General features: G+C 31.5%; 1 protein-coding gene across 1 annotated transcript in view; it reads left to right on the top strand.

The window, feature by feature from the left end:
* The window catches only part of LOC106785759 (glutamate receptor ionotropic, kainate 1-like), a 138,603-nt gene that overhangs the window by 72,713 nt on the left and 52,116 nt on the right, over positions 1–13,774 (top strand). The window lies entirely within an intron of this gene.

Below are 13,774 nucleotides of genomic sequence, written 5' to 3'. Positions count from 1 at the left end.
TCTCTCTCTCTCTCTCTCTCTCTCTCTCTCTCTCTCTTTCTCTCAAAAAGAGCTAGGCCACTCAGCTTAATTTCACTGAAAATACTTGAGACAAGAAAGTCGAGTGATTTTTTTTCCTTCTTTCTTTCTTTTTCCCCCCTCTTTTTTCATTTTTTTTGCTTCCACTTATTTTTAACACTTACACGTTTCCGAATAAACTAAAAGGTATCTCTCTTTTTTCTTCACTTTTATTTTTGTTTCCTTTTGTTTCCTTTTGTTTCTCTCATTTCTACGTGTTTTCTCGATCGTGAGCTACAATTTTACAAATTTAAACAACCAAGTGTAAAAGAACGAATATAAAGATAAGTGGATAGAAAACGAACTGCCGGAGAAAAAGATACTGAAAAAGGAAGAAGAATTGAAAGATGGCGACGTAGACACATGCACACACACACACACATATATATATACATCTATATGTATACATGGATAGAAATTATATATCAGAAGTGGTGGCACGTTCATATACATAGACCCGAAACTCGGCCACTAGAGGATTTTAAGATACGTGCGATGATTCAAGCGTATTTAAGCTGTTATAAAGCACATTTATTTGGAAAAAGGGGATGAAAACTAGTCGGGGGAAATGCACGTACATACTTTGGAAACTCCGTTAATACTTCTGATGCATTTTCACCATGAAAACACGTACGTATGTATACTTAACACGTTGTATATATCAAAGTATATACACATTGTAACATAGTTTGGACAATAATTGTCTAACGGTTTTTATCTTTATGGCTTAGGCGAACACATACACATGGGAAAGAAGTTTTAACTTATATCGTCCTCTAAAGTTTCACCTTAAATTATTGCTAATTTATTGGCACACGTACTTAAAATATATCTTCTTCTTCTTCTTTATTTAGAACTGTGTCCTGTTATCCTTAATTTTACAGCCTTCATTAAGGCGGTTGTTGTTCCTGGGATATCGATGTCCAGCTTTCATGCCATCGTTTTGTTGGTCTTTTTGGAGGTCTCGTTATTTCAAATTTTCCTCTTCTTGTTATTTTTCGGGAGTCTATTATCGTTCATCTTATCTACAGGATCTTTCGCCACTCTCTTCTCCTCCTTCTTATAAAAATTAGTTGTTTTTTTTTTCCTTTTTTATATTTTATTTTGGAAGGTGTATACGTGCAGATAAAACAGATTCTAGATCATCGAATTTTTTGTTTTGTGTTTTATCATTAATATATTATTTTAAGGAAATTTAATTAAAATACGATAATCATAACAGTTTTCATCATGGGAATAGTGAGTATTTTTAATAGTGTAACTTTAGAAATATCGAAAGCTTAATATCATCTGGTAACGATTGTGGTGGTGCTAGTACTAATGAAAAAAAAAAATATATTCTCGGTAAGATTCGTAATGAGATCGATTCAGGTCCCGTAGGCTAGGATACGCCGTTGAGCAGGTATATTGAAAACCCCGAACGAGAATCTCGTACTTCAATTCTAAAAAAAAAGTTGATTCAACTAGACACTAATTAACGCACCTTTTCCTCGCGAGAGGTTCAAACTATGCGCAAAACTTGAAAGTCGTTGCCACGATCGATCTCTCGACCTAGTAAAATTGAAATCGTACATCTTGCTAAATCTCTCTCTCTCTCTCTCGTAATCTTGATTTTTGATTAACGTTTTGATCAACGAAATCGAATTTTCGTATCTTAATAATGATCGATCGTGAAATTCTTTTAAATTCTTTATATCATGTATATAGCAATATGAATTTAATTTAATATTGGAAATAAAAATCCAATGAAATTTGATGAAATATCATTAAAAATTATTCTCCTGAAATATATATAATTCGCGCTTGGATTTATTATTAATATTTAAATATATTATATGTCACACGATATATGCGTATAAATATATGTTTATAAATTGTCGTCAAACAGAAATAGAGTTAAAATAATACATTGAAACGCGTTAATAAAATATTTACATGTATTTATGTGACGCGAAAAAAGAAATCGTAGAAAAATGTTTTCCGAATAAAACATAAAACCTTTGTTAGAGAGAACATTTTATAAAATTGTCAGAAATATTGTGAGATGATCTCTCTTCAAATGTGCGTATTTTATAAAAATACATATATATATATTATATATAAATGCGCGTGTACATATATAAATATCTATGTGTAAATATTACATATAAATATATAAATATATATTCAATGTGTGTATCTTGTAAATAGTAGTGCCTAGAAAATAAATCGGGACGCGCGTATACGTTTCATACGACTAGACTGGTGAATGCTTGCCTCTGAAATAGCGCTTCGGGATACAAATCATCGCGAAATAGAATTTCTCAATGCAGTGGATCCTTCAGAGTAACGGCATTGCGGCTTGGCTGGTAACACCAGACACGAAATTCGAAGAAATATTGTGATATCATAATACACCGAATGATACGTAACACGACGAAAATGCGAATTCCAAGTTTGAAGTTTTGAATTTTACCTCGTTCGTATATATCCTTTCACCTTGGTTTCTCTTTTTCAAACATATTATTCTTTCCAATCCGGAATATCTTGATAATGTCACTAGGTATTTCTATCATTCATAATAAAATTTAATTCCAACGTTTTCACCGAGTTATTTCTCATTTGAAAAATAGAGAATAATGAAAAAAGAATAATTTTCAAAATGTACATGCTACTTTAAATGAATGAAATAAAATAAAATTAATTATAAATAAACTAATGAAAAAAAGACAAAAGAAATTAGGGAGCGTGGGGGGTCAGTAGGGGTGGAAATAGACAGTCTCGGAACAGTTTTAAATTTCTATCAGTAGTATAAACACTTATAAGTCTGACATGTCAAGTCTGTCTCTTCCCTCTTCCTTTCAACTTTCTCTCTCTCTCTCTCTCTCTCTCTCTTTCACTCTTTTGAAAAGACTCAACTTACTCAAATAGATCACGTCATATTCTACGTTTTGAGACATCTTCATTATTTCCCAGTGGTGGAGTTTAAAAAAAGGAATGAAAAAGAAAGAGAATATGAAGAAGAAGGAGAAGAAGAGCGTACCTGAGGGTATAAATATATAAGGTACTACCTAGAGTTACCTACACAAGTTGAACCAAAAAAAAAAAGAAATAATAAAAAGAAAAAATAACCGCACACACGTACAGATACAGTAGATACATGTAAAAGTAACCTCGTTTCAGCTTAACCTATATAAATCTTCTATAATCTTTTCTCTTATGACACGAAAAGAGGAGGCACGTAGAATCTTCAAGTATAAGAATAGACAAATAAAAAGATTTTTTTTCTGTTTATTTTTCTTCTTTTCTTTTTTCTTCCAATGATTTTATTCCGAAGAAAAAGTTTCAAACGTAAATCGTAAATCCGTGTATCGAGATTTTCTCTTCTTCTAGGCCGTAGACGTTTCTACTCGTTTCGAAATAATCTTTAAACGAACTTGGAAGACGAGCTTGCTTAACTTCGAGATTATTACCGACTTCGTGATAACCTAAGAAAGATTATTTAACAGAAGTTAGACTTAGAAGAGGAAACTTCTTGATATCCTCAGATATAACCTATTCGAATTATATTATATATGTATATATCTATATATATATATTATAAAATTCTGAATTTCTCCAACGATTATTCACGATTATTCGCTTTGACGTTTAATCACCAAATAAATTTTCTACTAGAATTATGAGAACATTCAAAGTAAGCCAATTAAAACGTATTTTAATTTTATCCTGTATATAATCCATCCAAAGATCATAAGTATCATACCATTTTTACATACGAATGTAAACACGTACACACGTACACATGTACATACGTATGTAAAAAGGGACTCCTTTGTGTCAAGGGAATAAGATTAATCGTATGAAAATAGTCTTAGTAAAAAGTTTAACTGCTATGGCTTTTCCAACCCTTCGCTCAACCCCCCTACGAACCTCAAACCCCCGACCATCTCTTACCCTCACCTGGCCGTTGTTGGTAATCCTTTTCTCTCTCCTTCAAAAAGCGAGCAAGTTTTTTCCTCTAACGTTAACGACCTTACCTATTTGTTCTCGAGTAAAGTTTATATCCTGTCTAGGTTCGTACTAGGCCACGAATGCAGGTGGCATGTACTACTATGCAATTCTCATGCATATTCAGGTGGGCTGCTGGAATCTGTGTACACCATCTACACCCCACAATCACCCCCTTTAACCGACCCAACCAAACCCCCTAGTACCGAAATTCAATGTTTTCTATCCCGTTCACCCAACGTTTCGTTACCTTCTACGACCATTCGAACAGTTTCGATTGTAGTTACGACATCGTTTTCACTGTTTCTCTATCGAAACTCGCTAGATCGAAAAGAAATGTAATTTAACCGTGCTAGTTCAACCAATATCATATTATGACTATTTTAAATGTTACGATTGTGCCTCTATGTATTATTTATTTTAATATAATCAAGGAATAAGGACTAATTTTATTATATCATTAAAAGCATCCAATTAATTTTTTATTTATAGTTTTCTGCTCAGCTTAGCCTAATGAATAATAACATTTAATTTAACTCTTATGTGGTACACACCTTCGTAGCGAATCATTAATTGTACACAGGATCAATTTGATCCCAGACAATATTCGGCTTTAAATATCTCAACAATTACGAACTTTTTGAAAAGAAAAAGAAAGTAGAGATAGTTTTTGTAATAAACTTATTAAACTTTAAACTTATGCACTCAGATTTGCAAAAAGAAAAGATATAACTGTTGAAAAACGTGCTTGAAATTGACGTTGGTTCCATTAGTACAATTTGAAACTAAATTGATCTTTAATGTACGCTAAGGGTCAAAAATACAAAAGTAAATTATTTATCGTGTCTTTGCATATATTTTTCTTATTATTTATTTGAATAAAATTTAATTATCTGTTCAATATAATGTTTTATTATTATTATTTTGAACGATCATAAATGTAAAATTGAAGAATGCTCTTTACTGATAAAAGTAATCTCAGTTGTAACATTTACATATCTTGTAAAGATTGCGAAATGGAGCTATTTCTTTGATAAATATGATTTACTACGAACATTTATATTCAATAATCCTATGAGTAGTGATAACGAAGAGCTTAGTTTTACCCGATGAAAACGGGATCATCTTTAATGCTAGTGATATTGATTCGTAGGACTTCTTTTTCTGTATATGTATATGTATATACCTATCTGTACATATAGAAGAGAGAAAAGCCGAGCTGCTAGTTTGTAAGTACACTCGATAGTCCTTGCTTGTTTTAATCCACAAAAAACGTTCCCTGAAACGAGGCTCGTTGTTCACTGGTAGTAGTATTGTATAAGCACCCATACAAATACTTCAATCAAATTTTCTCAAATAATTATACGAGTTAGTTATGAAGCCGACCGCATTTATAACCGTACCATTCGTTGAAAATTTAATAATATAATCATTAAATATAATCACTTATCCATCGCAAATGTTCGTTAACGAAAATGACGTTTCGAAATGATTGAAGATAATAAATAGATATTATTTCGTGCTCAATTATTTCCTCCTCTATATTTTTATTGTCTGAAAATTGCATTGTTATTTATATAATAATACAAAAAATCAAAATGGAATATATGAGTGACCAAAATTAAAAAATGACAATACGTAAAGGACATATTTCATTTGTAATATTATTACAATAATAATAAAATTAGATTTATCGTGTCAAGTTACGCAAAAATCTATAGGAATTTTATTTCATAAAATATTATTAAACTTTAATTTCATTTTAAACTTATAAAGAAAGCCAGAACATTTTTTTATCCACAAAATAAAAATATTATTACTATAAAGTTTATGAAAAGAATTGAAATCTACAAATTATAAATTAATATTAATTACCAAAAAATTAAAAATACATAATTACCATAATAATTTGGCCTAATTAATAATAATATTTAATTCAAAAATTCAAAAGTAGAGATTATACAGAAAGCATCCGTTCTTAACAGAAACGCAGAGTACTAAAGTCGAGCAGCATTCGGTTGGTGACAGGCAAGGATTAAGCAAATGCACGCCAGTGAATCCTGCAAATCCCTGAACCGTTTGCCGCTGACGCGCAAACTGAAATCTCTACGTGGAATAGGAGTGTGGGATACGAGCTTGTTGATCCACGTAATTGTTTCCGGGACGTGTACTGGCCGATTGAAAGCTCTGATATTCTTACTAATGGTTCCCCTAACTGATTACGTTCATTGTCGTTTGTCAGTCTAGAAAATTGGAATCTCCCAACCAGCATCCTCCGGAGCTATCATTCTATTTTATCCTTCCCTTTCTCTTTCCCTCTCTTTCTATCTTTTTTACTATAAGAGCAAATTAAAAGGAGACCTTGCTAAATTTTGTCCGACTCGGTAAGCTTTTCTCGTTTCCCTTTGAGCTTTACACAAGATGGCTACAAGATAGATAGATAGATAGATAAGTAGACAGACATCTCTTTCTCTCTCTCTTTCTCGTTGGGTAATAAAATTCTGCTACAGTGAACACGAATTGTACGATATTGCGAGTGACTACAAAGAATCCATCGTTATATTCATTGGATATCAGAGAAGAAAAAGGACTCTACCTAATGATCCTTCCTAGTGAGTAATGTAACTTTAAAAAGAAGCACTTTTGAGTAACATTATATCCATTCTCTCTCTCTCTCTCTCTCTCTCCCTATCTTTCTCTCTTTTTCTCATTTTCTCTTTTTATATACAGGTGATCCTCTTGTCGATTCTTTATCGAAAGAAAAAGGACGTGCTTTTAGTCTGGCCTCGTTCGATAATCAATGCAAATTTTTCTTCCCCTCGATTTTAGCCTCGGTTGAAAAGCTTCTCTACTCGATGTTCCATCTTCCTTTCACCGGCAATGCAAATAATGGAAATTTTTCAAAGTGCAGCTTGTACCTGCCTCCTTCTCTCCTTGCCACCCCGTTCCTACCCTTCCCCATCCCCCTCGCCACGATCCCACGTCTACGTTACCAGCCTTGCAACGTATTCTACGATTCGAATCGCATTCAATCCAATCTAATTCGAATCGAATCGAATTTTCGATGACGCAAATTCGTTTCGCGTTTATTAACAACGCTAGTGAGTCTCGCTTATCATCATCGCCATCACCATTGCCATCACCATCACCATCACCATCACCACCATTTCAAATTGACCCGCGTTGCTTTTGTGCTGACTTACAGAAAGCAAATCGCTGATTCACTTACTTCGTTACTTACATACAAATACCAACTCCGATTCTACTCTTGTTCTATGTCCAGATTCCTTGCTTGTTTTAGTCTTAGTTAATGCTACTTCAGATCGTTCATCTATAATAGAATACTCTTCTTACCATTCGTTGTCGTTAGTTCTTCCAGGTACTCAGTTTTTTCATTCGTTCGACCTTAATACGCTTACGTTCATTATGTTCACTAATCTTCACTGCGAGCTATAATACTTTTTCTCATTTTCTTTTCCTTTTTCCTCTTACTGTCATTCTCGTATAAGATATCTTACGGTTCTTAAATCATACTTCATAAAAATACCTTATCACGTTTTTCTTTCATTTTAGATAACTATAAGTATATTCTCTATTACTATCATCTAGAAAAATTTAACGACTCTTCTATGAGAATAATCATCCTGTTCTTTTAAGCTTCATTATTTTTCTCTGATTAAGATGACGCGGAGAAAATTTTTTCAAAGAAAAATCGCTAAAAATTCTATTGAAATTATTTTGATCAAATTTTTTGCGAATATGTTTTTCGACATCGTTATGTAGTAACAAATTCTTTGCAAATATGCACTAGATTTAGTGTCAATTATAGAATGCCAGGAGTATTTAAAACAATTCATGTTATAAAACTTAATAAATGTGGCAAATTTAGCTATAAGTATTATTTTTTTGTGTTGGAAATATATTTTATTAATTGCCACGAATTTTCTATCTGGCTAATTTTAATAATTAAATGAACAAAAAATAGAATTCACAAAAATAAGAATGGACAATTTGCGTGTGTAAATACCGATCTCTATTTCTCAGTGTTGTCCACTTCCTTTCATCTATCATTTACCATCCTCTTTCTCTCTTTCTATATATATATATTAATTTCACCCTATTTCCCTAAGGCGCCTTCTGTCGTCGCAGTTCGTTGCTGAGTGACTATAGAAGAGATTATCGCGGCCACGTTGTCGTCGACTACTACAAGTTTGCTCCAGAGACTCAACCTAAAAGAGAAAAGCCAAAGCAAAGAGAAAGCATGAGAAAGCAATAAAGAGCGAGAGAGAGAGAATGTAAAGGAAAAAGGGGAAGTAGATGACATCGAGAAACACGAACAGCTTTGTACACACATGTGTAACCATCACGGATAGCCAAGCAAGCTGTCGAACGTTTTTCGCGATACCATTACGTTTTAACTCCCTTGCGAAATCTTCTATTCTCTGTCAGGGACCCGTTTGCGTCATCTTTTACTTAACTTTGAACAACATCGTCTTCTTGATAGAAAGAAAACAAAACTTGTTCTTCTCCATCATGAAAATATAGGTCTCAATATTCTATCTCATTGGTTGATTTTATCGATCAATTCTTACTTCATTATCTTGTTGACACTAAAAAAAAAAAGTATTACTATTAGTAATACTAAACTTGGTCAATTTTTTGGTTTCGTATTTCAATTTATAAAAAGAAACAACACTAGTAAAATACTTTATTCATCTTTGCTGATTAAATTTTCGAATATTTTTTGGTATAATTTATTAATAATTGTTATTAGTTCTATCGATGATAACATTTTTATTTATTTATTTATTTATTTTATACGGAAAAATGTGTGATTTATTTTCATATTCATTTATTAATCAAAAATAAAAGTAGCATAGAATGTAATAATAGTAATGTAGTATGCAATACTTGTTAGACATTTTTTGAATTAATTTTTAAATTTAAATCCTGACAGAAGAACAAAATGGAATTGCTAAAATTTTGAAAAGTAAACATTGTCGAATAAATTCAGTAGAAAAATAATCGTGTCGGACCAAAAGTATGTACTATCATATTTCAGCGTTCAAGGTATGCATTACTTTCGCACTAGTGGAATTTACTACCTAAGTGTTAAAGGAAAATACGCTATTTTAAAATGTTAAAATTTCAAATGTTTATTCTATGGATCAATTATTTATTTGAAAGAATATTAAACGTTGTTCTTAATGTGTTTAAAAAAAAAGATAAGCTGGTTTCTTAAGAAAAAGAAATAGACGGGCAAGAGTAAGAAAAAAGAAAAGAAAAAAAAATAAGAAGAGAATATCATTGAGTTGGGGAAACGTAACGCGACGACGTAAACGAGGGTTGTAGTTAGGGTAAAGGAAGGAAAAAAAAGGGCAAAAAGGGCAGAGTGGAAAATGTTACGAATGCTGCCTGTTATTTGAAAATATACTACATCTCTATACTCATACATACACATATATACTGAACACGCTAAAAACACACGCAAACCTTTGGCCTCACATGAATGCCACCATTCAAAGCGAGTACTTACGCGTGCTTTACGAGTAGGAAAGTGAAGAGGCTTACTCTTTTCTTTCCAGAATCCTAGCCTTTCGTCTTTTCCATTCCTTTTTATTCCTATAAACGGAAATAAGAGAGAAAGAGATAAGAAAAAAACGAAATAAAAAGAAATCGTGTCTTTTTTCGTAAAAAACGAAGGGAGATTTGTAAGGGAAGAAAAGAAGAGAAAGAAGAAAATAGAGTTGTTATGGTTAAGAAATAAGAAAAGTATATCGCCTGTCGCGAAAAAAATTGTTCTCATTTTTTTTATCAACGAGAAAAATATCCGAAAGATGGAAACACGTATCTGCGATAGGGAACGTTATTGGAATCGATATATAATTTGAATTATCGATAACTACTTTCTCCCTTTTCTTTTCCTTTTTGCATACGAAATCACATTTTCATGAAAATTGCGTTTCCCTTTTGTATTATCAGATATATTTAGACATCGTCCAAATCTTATCTTTTTATTATTCGTTATCCACAAGAACAAATATATATATATTCTTTATCTGTAATAATTTCTCCTGTCATTATTATTAAACGAATTCATACAAAATTATATTTATGAATTCTTTATTTTAAATCCATCGTGAAAATGTTAAAAATATATATATATATATATTATTTCTCGATGTAAAATTTTCCACAAAAAAGGGAATTTGAAAATCTCTTTATATTCTCTCTGCGCTTGATTTTCTCGTGAATTCTCGTAAAAAACATTGGTGGAAAAGGAAACCCGTAAAAAAAAAATCGTAGGTGTAGATATGTAAGTATATGTAAATTCAAGATTCTAATGATATTATTTATTCTTGAAAAAAAAAAAAAGAAAGGAAAAGGAAAAAAAAAGATAAAGGATTCGTTAGATATCGTAGGACGTTTTGAAACATGATATGTAAATTCTGATAGAAATAAAAGAGAGAAAGAGAGAGAGAGAGAGAGAGAGAAATGATTCGTCTTTTAGGAAAGAATTTCACGCACTCGCACCTTTTCCTCTTGTTGGATATGGGAGAGCAGCTTTGGTGGAATAAAGTTAGTTTTAGGAGTTGAAGGGCTCGAATGGAGGGAAAAAAGAATGGAATAAGAGAAATAAGAAAAGGAAAAGACAGAGAGAATCGCCAAGCTTAGCGGCGAGAAAAGAGATTCATTAAAATTCAGTTCGCATACCGTAGTGGCGCCGTTTTCCTCTTTTCTTACACACACCCACACATATATAGTCATATACATGCACGAGTCACACAGAGAAAAACAGATAGACATGTACCGAAGCTAACAATTCCCTCTTCCTCATCTTCCTCTATCTTCTTTTTTTTTCTTCTTCTTCTTCTTCTCTCTTACTTTATCTTTGTCTTCCTTTCGTTTTTTCTTCCTTCCCCTTTTTCCTATGTTTGTCTCTTCATCCAACCATATATTTTTATTTCCTCTTCCCTCTTTTTCATTAAGCTTTCCAAAATGGTTAAATCCTTATTTTTATACCTTTAACGTAACATGTAATTTTATTTCTTCATTCTTTCTCATTTAAATAAATTTAAAATCATGCTCTAAAAACCTTCATGTTTTATCTCCCCCCCCCCTCCCTTCCTCCTCCCTTACCCTTTTTTTTTAAGATTATTAAAGAATCTCTATAAGCCTTACTTGTCCAAATCGATTTGGAATAAAATTATGAAACAATATTAATTTGTACGATTACCTAAATATTTTGTATCTACTCTGTATAAATGAATGAACAGAGATATATTTATATCAAAAAATCATACTATTCTTATCTTTGAGATAAAACAAAAATTATGAAACAATAATGATTTCTACAAATAATACCTATCATTTCTATACTAAAGATGATAATGATGAATCGTTAAATGCATCTAATGCACATAAATGCACTTTCGAAGATAATTTTGCATCCATAGTGAAGATCCCGAGCAATGGAAGATCTTGATGGAGATTGTAAGCGAAGAGGAAGTGGATGCCAAATCGATATTATCGTAACCTAAAACATTAGGATTATAGTATTGGCGAAATGTAATATAACGTATACATATATATACATATATATATACATAAATATACATCAATACATATATATAGATATATATATATATATATATCTTCTTACCAGGCGGAAGCTTCTCGATACATCGGAAATCTACAGATACACCTACACATACATACATATATATATTCCTATTTTCCCATTATATATATGTATATATATTATGTATATATAATAGGAAAATAGGAGAATGAAGAAGAGGAGATATACACTTTGCTTTTCACGTTGGTCACACATGAAAATGATATCGATGAAAAGGAAACGCGAAAGGGAGATGGATGAATCGTACAATGATGTTCATGCTTGAAAATATTGACTACCGATGGGTTGGCAACGATGAGTATGGGGTGGGAGAAATAAAAAGGAATAAAAAGGATTCGTATATTTGAAAAGGAATTGAAACCGCGTGATTGACTACCTTCATTCGAGATCTGTATTATTCTCTTGTTCCTATTCATCTACAAACTACTAATACATACACTCAAAGTTATAACAAGAGCGAGAGAAGAGGAAACATCAATGTTTCTTACTTACACTTTTCAAGCTTGTTAATCAATTGATGCGAATTTTAATTGATTATATGTACCTGACTGCCTGCTTACATTCACAGTTTCATTGCTACTTTATTTTTCAAGATACATATATATATATATATATATATATATATATATATATGTGTAAATATGCGCACTTTTAATGAAATTTTATAAAACACACATTGATAATGTTTCACCTATACGCGTACGCGTAGATGCGTTTGTGTGTATGTGCATAAGTATAGTGAACGTACAAGTTAGGCGTATCTATTTGTTTTTTTTTTATTTTTTATTTAGAAATCAATGAAAATGTGCTAAAACAGAAACAAACGAAAAATAATAATCCATTTTATCAATCGGGAGGAAACAAATGGAGTGGGAATTTATGAAATGTTCCCGAGAATTATTTATTGAACGAACGTAAATAAGATGTGGATGGACGATTGGGTTTCTATTTGCAACAAAGATATTTGCCTTTAGTTTAAGAGAGATAATAATATAATAAAAAAGAGTAATAATAATTTTATAAATTGTTGCGACAACTCGTAAAAATTCCGATGAAATAAGGAAACTAAGTTTAGTCCCTGCATTTCAAACGTTATTTAATGCACTTCTTATTTTACTTTTTTTATTTTTCTTATTTTCTTTGCTTTATATTTTTAATTTAACTTCTACGTTATTTCTTTATTTTCTATATCTCTTTTTACCTATCTTTCTGTTTCGTAACATAAAGCAAAGTATTGTATTCGTACAGGTTTTATTCAGCGTACAAGAGTTTCAAGTGTATGATAAAAGAAAGATGTAAAATATGAAATTGTAAAAAGATCAGTACGCGGTTGTACATTTTTTCTACTCGTACAAAAGTTTTTTCCGCGACAACTTTTATAATAATCCGTGTTTGTTTATTTAATTTTTATATTTTCGCTTTATAATAACGCTGTTACAAAAACAAAACCAAAATAAGAAAATAAAACTACAAACGCTATTCAAATCTTTGGAATATTGTTTCTCTCGAACGTATGATACGAAAAATTATTATTTTGTTCTTTTTTTATTGAATGAAATTAGAAGAAGTCTGGTTATTAATAATAACATAATTAAAGTGTTAAGTGACGTTAACAAAATTCTTTTACCTACAACGTGTATTGTATTATAAATAGAAAATAAAGTCTATTATACCCACTCGCACACAAATACACACATATACGACAAATACACGTGTATATACTTATGGATCAGGGTTAGTGTGAAGAAAGGAGAGAAACAAGAGCGTCGAAGGGTTAAACGAGCGGCACTCGAGCTCACAATTACTTCGCCTTACCCTCCTAATGATCGTCTGAAAGCGTTCATTCCAACGACTCATTATCAGGAGATCGTGCTAGTATTCGCCTTAACCTTCAAAACAAAAATTGTTTTTCACTTTTTCCCTAGTATAGAATTTTCACTTAAGCGAAAGTTATTATTTATTTCATAACTAAGAAACATAACAGGAAAACTTGCCTTGAACTTTACTCCTAACGAAAACAATTAAATACATTTAACTCTAATAAATCTAAACAACAATTTTTATCAGAATTTACGGATAATATAT

The sequence above is a fragment of the Polistes canadensis genome, unplaced genomic scaffold (assembly GCF_001313835.1).
Source record: "Polistes canadensis isolate GaletaPanama2010 unplaced genomic scaffold, ASM131383v1 scaffold_56, whole genome shotgun sequence".
Classification (NCBI taxonomy): Eukaryota; Metazoa; Arthropoda; class Insecta; order Hymenoptera; family Vespidae; genus Polistes; species Polistes canadensis.
This window is presented reverse-complemented; position numbering and strand designations above follow the sequence as displayed.